The 10446-nt window shown below is 45.7% G+C and overlaps 1 long non-coding RNA gene across 1 annotated transcript; it reads right to left on the reverse strand.

Annotated features, from left to right (window-relative positions):
* Window positions 1-241: 241 nt before the first annotated feature.
* On the reverse strand, window positions 242-7051 carry LOC144167735 (uncharacterized). The gene is made up of 2 exons (XR_013322105.1): window positions 6823-7051; window positions 242-434 (listed from the first exon to the last, which is right to left on the reverse strand). It is a non-coding gene; the product is annotated as an uncharacterized LOC144167735 (long non-coding RNA).
* Window positions 7052-10446: the final 3395 nt, after the last annotated feature.

Below are 10446 nucleotides of genomic sequence, written 5' to 3' on the forward strand. Positions count from 1 at the left end.
GGGCGACTTTTAGATGCTAGGGAAACTTGTTTGACAATTTGACACACATTGGCATAAAAGTAAGACGTGAAAGGCGGCCGTTGTATAAGTGTGTGCCGATTTCTCCGGCAATCCTGAGTGCATATGTATATACTCTTCATTATGCTGAAAAGAAAACTGCTGCAAAATAACGAAAACATAACAAAAGGAAAATGGAAAAGTAACACCAGACCACTGACGGAAGTTTATTCATTTTGTTGTAGAAATATAACAAGGAAAGACAAGGTTGTCACAAGAACAGAGACAGAGAACCAAGTTCCGCTGTTTGTCCATGCGCTCCCTATGCCATTCCCTGCTTGAGCACCGCCAGCTTTTTTTCCAGGAGCAACACATTCACGTTCGCCATTGTCCTGCGACTTCTGTTCGTCAACATTACGGTTTTCACAGTCTCGAAACTGGCAAAAGAAAGGAGAAGTGTACATTAGGAATACGTTTTAAATACAGATTTTAAATGTGAAGCGTTCGTTTTTTATACAACATCCTCTCTCTTTAAGGGACCATGAAGACAACATAAGAGTTCCGTTGATTAAGGGGGCTGTCTTGTCGCAATAACAATACGAGTTTTATCATAAAGTTGAAAAAAATTTTGAGATATCAAAGAAAACACAACAGGAGCGACTCCCCCGCAACTTTCCGGTGATTTTTTGATGACGTCACAAAACCTTGTTCCTGCAATTGGCCGCCGCTGACCTAATTCCATCCCCAAAAACGTCACTGGGAGGTTGCAATTAGGTCCGTCATTTATTTATTAATTCAACTATTTATTTTTATTTTAATTATTGAATCGATTGATTGATTGATTGACATAGATAGATAGATAAATAGATAGATAGATAGATAGATAGATAGATAGATTGATAGATAGACAGATAGATAGACAGACAGACAGACAGATAGATAGATAGCTAGATAGATGTACAGACAGACAGACAGATAGATAGATAGATAGATAGATAGATAGATAGATTGATGGACCGATCGATCAATCGATTGATTGATTGACATAGATAGATAGATAGATAGATAGACAGACAGACAGAGAGACAGACAGATAGATAGACAGATAGATAGATAGATAGATAGATAGACGGATAAATGGATAGACCGATCGATCGATCGATTGATTGATTGAGTGATTGATTGATTGATTGTGAGGTTTAACTACCTAAGCTGTAGCCACACGCTACGCATTAATTTTGGCCCCCTGCAGATCTTGGGGAACTTAGTTCCATTTGATCTGATCACTCGAATATAAACCTGCAGTTCAGTTCTTAGTGCCGGCCCATACCACGACACTGCTACTCATGTTACGTCGTACGAAAATTTGGTGGTTTCTTGATATTTGTTACGTTGTTTCGGTGAAACGTCCTTTGTACTAATATTATTAATTGAACCATTAATCTTGTTATTTTAAACTGAACAAATATTTATTTAAAATAATGGCCCGAGTAATTTTAAGCCTCCTCTCCCTACGACATTGCGCGTGTATTTCACGACCTTGGCGTCTTTACTTCCCGCTAACGGATTTTCCTCGACCCTAACCGAAAAAGAGTGATGTGACACAGACCTTGAAGGTAAGAATTTCATAGAAATCAGTCTGCTTGGGAAGTTACAAACAAGAAGTATGATTCAGAGAACCGACAACCCGATGTTTCGAGGCCGGCTCGGCGTCTGCTTGAGGTGTGACTAGGGCCGCATTGTATGGGCCCATAGTGTGGCCCCAGTCATCCCTTAGGCAGGAACCGAGTGAAGCCCGAAACGTCGCGTTCATTTTCAGTACGATTAGCTTGAGTGTAGAACTATATTGCTCATATGACCCACACCATATATTTCTCAGTGAGGGAGTATCATCACCGTGCACACTTGAACCATTCCTGTGGTGATGAGTCAATATTCCTTGAAACCAAACTTCGAAAAAGAACTGTTCCCGTGTACATCATTATTTCTTACTCTGTGCCATGAATTTCGTTGATGAGCTCCCATGTGTACTCAGTGCTAAGCTATTAGAATAACAGAAAGCTGCGGCTACCTTACTACAATTATCAGACAAAAAATAATCCTAGTACCACCTAGTGTGAAATCTGCAGAAACAACGGAGGTGTGGTTTTCTTGGCACAGCTCGAACACCAAATACTGCTGGCCCTAGAATGGCAAGGGCGTCTCCGTCAAAGGAATACGCAGCAAAACATCAGCAGCGGGAGGCTCTCTGAGGGGGAAGGGGAACCCGCCTATGCGAGACAACCGTGCCGCTGTCGGTGGATCTCGAACGCGGTATCTGCGATGCCACCAGCGGGTCAGGATACATACCCCTGTGTGACGAGCGACCTTCAGCAGACGGAAGAAAAGGCCCGACCTACAACAGCTCCGCTGTTAAAATACCAGCAGTGTCGGAATGACAAGAAGCTGCGAGGGATAACTGTCACCGTTCTATCCCTAACAAAAAAGCACTGAGCGCGACCACTACGAAAACTACTCGCAGCCGAATCAGACAGGATGTTTTTATCCCAACCTCAGCATTTTCAATGAGGCGAATTCAACTTTTGCCGTACTGTGTTATTGTATTCATTACGAAGAGTTGCAAATGCCGCACTGCGTACTACACAACTCGCTTGTATCCCGTACATTTGGCACTTTCTAATGTATTTAGATATCAAACACCGTCATTGCGGAATCCAGGGCATCGAAAACCGCAAAGCTGTGAGCCACATCGTATGGGTGCTGTGGATCTGTTCAGATCACTCTGTTGTCGTTAGGGATAGTAGTTAGGCTGATGAAACGATTGTCGCTGACGTTTGCAAACGAATAAAATTAGTAGTCGTAAACAAAAAGAAGGCAAGGCTAGTATTGCCGAAGCGCACGCCTTACCAGGAGGAAGTCTTCGATTGTATTGCTGAGAACGATAGGCGGCATCAATGGTACTTAAAGGAGCCATGAAGAGAAAACACCAGTTTGCTTCATTCAAAAGATTGCCTCGTTAGAATCATACTGACACCACTTTTAACGTAAACTTCAGTAAAATAAGCTACATAATTAGGAAAAAAGGAAATGGCCATGCGACCCACCAGCTCATTTCCCGCAACAGAACCTATGATGTCATTCGAGCCAGCTCTGCGATTGGCGGAGGCCGGCAGAAGCAGACGCAAATTAGGTAGAGCTTACAAACTAGCCGAACGAGCGATTCGCGCCTAGATTTAGGGCACATTCTTTACAAAGGAATGAGAATGATGGGACAAACAGTGGAAGCTACGAAAGCACATGTAAACATAGAAGTACTGATGCGTACTGCTGTTCGTATTGCCATAGCCTCCTTTATACTTTCTGTGCCTGCGACGTGCGCCGCCAGCGACCGTCGGCGGTCCGCTCGCCGACTGCCACCGGCCGCCGAGTGGCGGCGCTAGTCACATAGGGCTGGCGCCGCGCCGCCGCTGCCCCGCTGCCGCCACCGATCTCTGTTCCCGCACTAGCCGCTCCGAGCGGGCTGGCGTGCTGCTCCCGCAACGAGTTCTTTTCTTGGAAAATCGCACGTTGCTTCTCCTCCACGTGCAATGTTGAGTACCTGCACCCTTTAGTGCTTGGTTCTTTCGTTTCGGACGCCGGAGGGATGTGGAAGAAGTCCTGTCATCACCAGGAAGTCCAGTAGTGACCCCATAGAATCTCTGTTCGGCACTTTGCGGAGATCACTGCGTTCCAATGACCAGTTAGATGTTCGTTAGGCAGCTGTCAGCGAACAGCAGCTGTCGCACATGTGATGTGCGGCAGCTGCTGTTTGCTGACTACGGAGCCACTGTCCGATCAGCCACTCCAGCAATTAACACGGAACCAAGACAGAGGCGGACTGCTGTACCCTTCTGATAAGCTCGTCTATGTCTTGGACATGTCGTGCGCCTGTTCATAAAAACTGCCCTGAAAGAGGAGCCGAAGCTGAAGAAGCCATTGAGGACACTTCAGGAAGCGGCTATACTTGCCATTGTTGATTCTGGCCTCCTCAGCTGCCCCCACAGTGAACAGCTGCACCACAAGGAGCTGGCACAGCTCATCTGCCTGAAATTTATCAGGCCACTACTTGTGAACTATACGTGTGCAGCCACCGACAAAAATGACGTGTATAAATCATTTTCAAAAAAGCCTTCTTGCAGAAAGTTTGTAAAGCTTTAAAAAGCAGCCTTTATTTGTTGTCTCTTGCTCTTGAGAATAAAATGTTTGAATGCTTTTTGGTTTCCACTGAATGAGTTAATTGCCTGGTCTTTCGCGCTGCTTAGCACGATGTCGCGGGTTCGATTCCCGGCCGCTTTTCTGATGGAGGCGAAAAGCAAAAAACGCCCGTGTGTACGAGATTTCGGCGCACGTTAAACATCCCCAGGTGGTCAAAATTAATCCGGAGCCCTCCACTACAGCGCGCCTCATCGTGTCTCATTGCCTGCGTTGCGTCGGTGCGTTCAACCCTACAATCAATCAATCAGTTGCCTGGTCTTGTTTTCTGCCCACTGGGTTGCACCCCATTTCAACTTAACATGCTTTCCTGCCTGTTTCATTTGTTTCACTTAGCATGCCGCACGCTCGAGAAAAAAAAAGACGTGCGTCACGACATCCATCACGGGCTTCTCCAACAAAAAAATGCGATGCTGTTTGTAACAGCACGTTTATATGCACTTAAGCATTTTATTTTCCTTCTTTTATAGTACTTTTTTGGGTCGTGGTAATCGTAAGCCAACTCCGCACAGTGCCCACCGCAGTCTGTGAAGGCGTCGTGCTGCTACGCATAATGTTGGTGTTCATTAAGTGTTCATGTGTACGCAATTGAGTGTTCATTAAATATTACTCTTACGTTTGGCACCACTTGAACCCTTTGAATAAGGGCTGTACCTCTTCCTGTATTTCCACCAGTAGGGATTTTGTTAGAAAGCACGTAACCTGCAAGCAAGAGAGCTCTATGACGGTGCGTTAACGGGTGCACGCCAGCACTTTTACGCGCTCGCCATCGGCGCGCCGCGGCTACGGCACTCTACGTAAGTGGCGCCCCCACCAAAGTGAGCGGCCGCTCTCCGCAACTCGAGCGACGGAGCCCTCCTATTGTTCTCCCGGCGATGTCGCAGGCACAGAAAGTATAAAGAAGGCTATGGTATTGCGCACAGCCATAGCCTTCTTTATAGAAAGTATAAAGGAGGCTATGGCACAGCATGCTTGGTTTAGCTGCACAGCACTACGGGGCTTGGGGTTGTCTCAGACGACACTGGCCGATTGACGCAAGCAACGGTGTCTTACGTGACCACATTTGTCGAGCGAGCACTGTTTCAGGGAACGAATATTTTCTCCCAGAACAAAAACAAGCCAGGTTTAAATACGGGCAAAAACAAACCAAACGCTTGCCACGGTATGGTGACGCAATCTAGGTTCGGGAAACGTAAAGAAACGCGGGAACAAACCGACACCGCTGTACAGGGTGGAGACAACCTTTCAACGGTCCCGTGCCGCCGCGATTGGGCCAACGTGCTCAACGCGTTGTTGTTTTCGTTTCCCACGAGACCTGGCAACGCAAAACAGACAATATGATTCAAACTTCTTCAGTAAACCGCGTCGCGGCGATAATTTTAACGCGGTTTTGACACAATGACTTGCTTCGGCGGCGAGCGAGCTACCCAAAATGGCGGCGCCAGTGTATATGTGTCTCTACCCTGTACGGCGGATGCGTGAATGAAGGTATTCTAGGCTGCAGAGCTGTCGGTTCCTGTGATGTCATTGCAGACCCCGAAAACAAACGATTTAGCGGGAAAATCAAAATTTTAACCTAGATTGTTTAATTTCTCAGTGAGTAAAGCATCGTTTGTATCCGGACAAGCGGGGGGGGGCACTATAAAACACGAAATCTTTCGAATAAAACCAACTTCATTTTCTCTTCATGGCTCCTTTAAGCGACGCAACGCCATCACGCCGCAAAGTTCACCCGCATTTGAAAACGCTAATAACGCGGGGGCCAATGACTCAAAAACGCAAGAGCTGAAGTCTGCCTTCATTCTTGCTGCGGATAATTTAGCTGCAAGAAAAGGACGAGTTTTTGCTTCCAGGCGGGCTTTGCCACGGCAGTTCTTTCAATGTTAAGTAAATAAATTGTTCGTGACAAAGTCTCAGGTGCCTGTTTTAATGCGAAAGCCTTTCGTGTCTGGGTTGGCAAAGGCGAACACTCAGCTGTACTTGGCAACACCTTAACAACCGCACAAGCTCCTTTAGTGTATTACTACCCGAAGCGACAGACCCGGATGACAACGTGCGCGGGGGTTTTCAAACACGATTGCGCTTACTACGCAACATCGTCTTTTTTTTCACACCTAGTCTTTCTGCGGTCGCTGCAAGAATTTAAAAGCAGGTTAAGTGCGAAATCGCAGAAACGACTCGTGTCGCGTTCAAAATACTCCCAGTAAGTCACTTCTTGCGCCACACGAACTACCAGCCGGCTGCGGCGATGAGGCACAGGGGAACTTCCGTTGTCGTTCCTGGAGTATATAGAGCATGACCCCTCCCCAAAATTCTCACTGGCCACGATACTTTCCACGGAGCGCACATGAGAAATAAAACAGGACGCAGTCAACGATTTCTAATTTCGCCCATCAGTCTCGCTTCTCCTTCATTCTCCGAGACGGCACTTTCGCCGCATTGGTTCTGCAAAAAGCAGCTGCAGTAAGTCTGATGTCCAGGTTTAGGCTTAGCGTCGACATCGGCGCAAGTCTGGTCGATGAACATACGGCAAAAAAAATGCTTCCGCAATCTCGTTCTTTAAGGTGTCCTCACCCCAGCTGGCATCGGCCTTTCCTCCTAGCTTCGAGCACAGAGTCCAAGCCAGTGTTGGCAGCGAAGGAGTCGATCGCCTCCTTGTCCCACCTGCCATCCACATTCCGGGGTGCCACCAAGGACAGCGCCATGCGGTGCGCACAAGCGGGCAGTCCCGCAAGGTGGGCCGGCAACGGCCGCAGGTCGGACAGTGGCACCGCAACGCGGTCACCGAAATCCACTAAGTAAACCTGGGCTCGTTGCTGGAGGGGCAAAATGGGAGGCAGATGACAGGCACTTTGCAAGGTCAGAAACGACAAGTGTAGAAACTTTGAAAATTGTCGCCAGCAATGCTTACAAATCCTTACGGCGATAAAAGAATTAGCATCAACTTGTCACGTGGTGATGCTCAAAAGGTGCAATAAACAGACTCGGGCCGAGGAACGCACGAGCTATCTTTTAACGATTACCACAAAAATACGCAAAGGACAAGGCGTTGTATGTAATCGAGTGGCAGTCTAGGTACCTCCCTTCGTTCGGTTCCCGGAACGTGTCAGCATTATGGCTTATACTCAAAAAAGGCCAAGGGAAACATTCGGCGTTGAACAGTCTGCCGACTCCTCATTTCTGCCAAAAATTCATGGCAGCTCACTCAATTCATCACACAAGACTCTACTCTTTACCGTCTACGAATTCCTTGCAATTACAGGAGAATTGTGACCTTGCGTTAATTACTCAAATTAAAAAACTACGTCTACAAAAGGCTCTTGATGATTGCCTTTATCATGAACGAATAGCGGTTGTGTAGAGAGGTTTGATTGTACTTGATCTATAAAAACAGTATTCTGGTGTCAAATCCATCATAGTAAAATTGTGATTATGGGATTACCGTTTACGGAAAGAACAGTGGAGAATTCAAAACAGCTATTGTAACCAAAAAGAAATAAGGCAGATAGAAACGGATAAATGAAAGAAAAAAATGGAAGCTAAAAGGTCGTTAGAGGTGTACTGGGCAGAGAAACTGGACATCAGAAAGGAAATTTTCTACGATAATTCCCAGGGCAGTGCTTTGCTTTTTGAGGCTACAGCAGGTTGCTTGGAACTAAGAGCTTTCTGGGGTGTATACACAATATAATGGGGTATGCGCTGTCCGCGGAAACGAAACAGAAACTATGCGGCACATTGTGTTAGAATACGAGGGTATCCATCCAAATGTACATGAGGGAAATATTCGGCTTCCAGAAGCCCAAGGATTTAAGGGTAGCACAGAAGTTAACTTCAGGGCTAGCGAGTCGACGAAATGAGGATTAGAATGCTGGTGGACGAAATCCGAGGGGGTAATATTGCCTAGGACAGTTACCACCTGTAACAGGAAAAAAAAAAGTATTTCGTGCATAATAAGTTTTTGTGCCTGCCCTAAGCAGCGCTAGTATTAAACCAAAAGAATGAAACATAGGTCTATTAGTCCTTTTTGGTAAGATGACAGGTCATCGCCCCGCTACAGATAGGAAACCAATAACAATCATCAATCATCATCATCGTTTAAACGAAACAAACAAAAATTGTCAGGGTTTTTAAACGGGACGTATCTGCAAAACAGTCCTCGGGTTACGGGATTAGGGTTACGCAGATCACATTTTGTCGATAACTTTAGAGAACATTTAACAAGGTCACACAGCAGTTGTGGTCACCCCGTCGTCTCCTAAAACTAGATTAGGCACGACTAGAAGCTGCGCGACATCTTCGCAACACACTTTTAACCACTTTTGCTCGAGCTTGTGAGAAGTTCTTCTTAGTATCTAGAAGGACTTCCGATACCGCAAATATGAAGTGAGAAAAAAGTTTGGTTCATTAGGACGGACACTAGGACACACTGGGCACTGCCAACCACTTGGAACAGGCTGTCCATATATCACTTGAACAAGAGAGCTACCTCGATCACCATAATTTTTGGTTCAAGGGAAGACAACAGCGTAAGATTTGTATTGCTATCATCGACAATAACTACGAAATTGCATAAATTCGGTTACCGGTCACTAGCCCATTGAGCCACCCGGGCTCGATGCGAGTTGACACATGTTCGTTCTGCCCTCTCTTCTTGAATTTGTGAAGGTCCGGGATCATTTTTTTGTCGCTAGACGGTATAAAATGTCGAAAAAATCAAAAACGTTCCAGACAAATATAAAATGTTTGACTTGTTACTCCTGAGCAGCACCATGCATCAAGGGGTTAAAATATCTTTTGTGCTCGGCGACTACTTTTATTTGTGTCCAACAAATATTAAACGTGGCGTTTCCCCTTATGCGCTTATATCTAAAAGACCGCAGCCAAAAACAAGCGCAGGGCCACGTGGAAAGTCTACCAACGCCAAAGTGAGGGATTTAGTGAGAAAGGCGGTGAAAGGACAAAACGGGTCACAAGCACCACCAGAATGCTAACTTGGTGCTATTTTCACTGTGCAAGGGCTTTCTGAGTAACATGCCCGTCACCAAGAGAAAAGGGGAAGACACAATCCCGGTTAGATGCTTCTAATCCGCACACCTTCGTTAAATGGGCCATGCAGATAAAATACAAGTTTATTTAATTCGAAAAATTTGGTGTTTTATTTTGTCCCTCTGGCTTTCCCAGAGCAAACGGTGCCGTATTCAGTGAGAAATTAATATATTTAAGTTAAATATTGATTCTCCCGCCAAACGGTGTGTTTTCGTGACGTCTGCAATGAAGTCACAAGGGCGGGTATTCAAACGAGCTTCCGGTACGTCGTTAGGCTTGGCAGCCTGGCTTACAATCACTCCTCCCAGGAGGCGCTACCAAAGTGGGCCGCGCACCGTCTTCCGCCGTTGCTTTGTTTTTGACCGTATTTATACTTGCCTTGTTTTTGTTAACGTAGAAAATAATTCATTTCGTTAAACATGGTGTTCGCTCGACAAGTATGGTAACTTAAGACACCTTCGCTTATGCCAATCGGCCAGTGCCGTGTAAGGCAACTCCAAAGTGACGGGCTGCTCTCCACCTAAAGCAAGCATAGCGCACCCAGTACAAAAAGAAGTGCGCATCGGTACTTGTAGGTTTACGTGTATTTTCGCAACATTTATTGTTTACCCTACCATTCTTACTGCAGTAAAATTAATATACATTATATATAAGCGCAAATAGTTCGTTCCGCAACCTTAAAAACCGTGCCTACTTTGCGTTTGCTTTTGCCGGCTTCAGCCAATCGCACAGCTGGGCATATGACATCATAAGATTTGTTTCGGGAAATGAGCTAGTGGATCGCATGGCCATTCCCTTTTTTCCTATTATATCGCTTATTTGAGCAAAGTGCACGTGCTTTAAAGGTGGTGTCAGTACGATTCTAACGAGGAAACCTTTCGAATCAACGAAACTTGTGTTTTGTTTGTACATCCCCTTTAAATTGACTCACATGAGAATGGCTTAGCAGACCTTTCAGGGCCTCTCAAAACTCGGTCTAATATATATTTATTGGCGGTTCATGCTCATACCTAAAGTAAGACATATTGACATCTAAGGAATGCTAACTACATTGGCTTAGAAATCCATCTTTGAAGCCAGAAATACATTAACGGGACGGGATGACTAATAATCCAGACTGTAACGACATCTGCCGTCCGCCCAATTGCTTTC

This window comes from Haemaphysalis longicornis, unplaced genomic scaffold, assembly GCF_048455015.1.
Source record: "Haemaphysalis longicornis isolate Haplotype H1 unplaced genomic scaffold, Haemaphysalis longicornis Haplotype H1 scaffold_1, whole genome shotgun sequence".
NCBI classification, from domain to species: Eukaryota; Metazoa; Arthropoda; class Arachnida; order Ixodida; family Ixodidae; genus Haemaphysalis; species Haemaphysalis longicornis.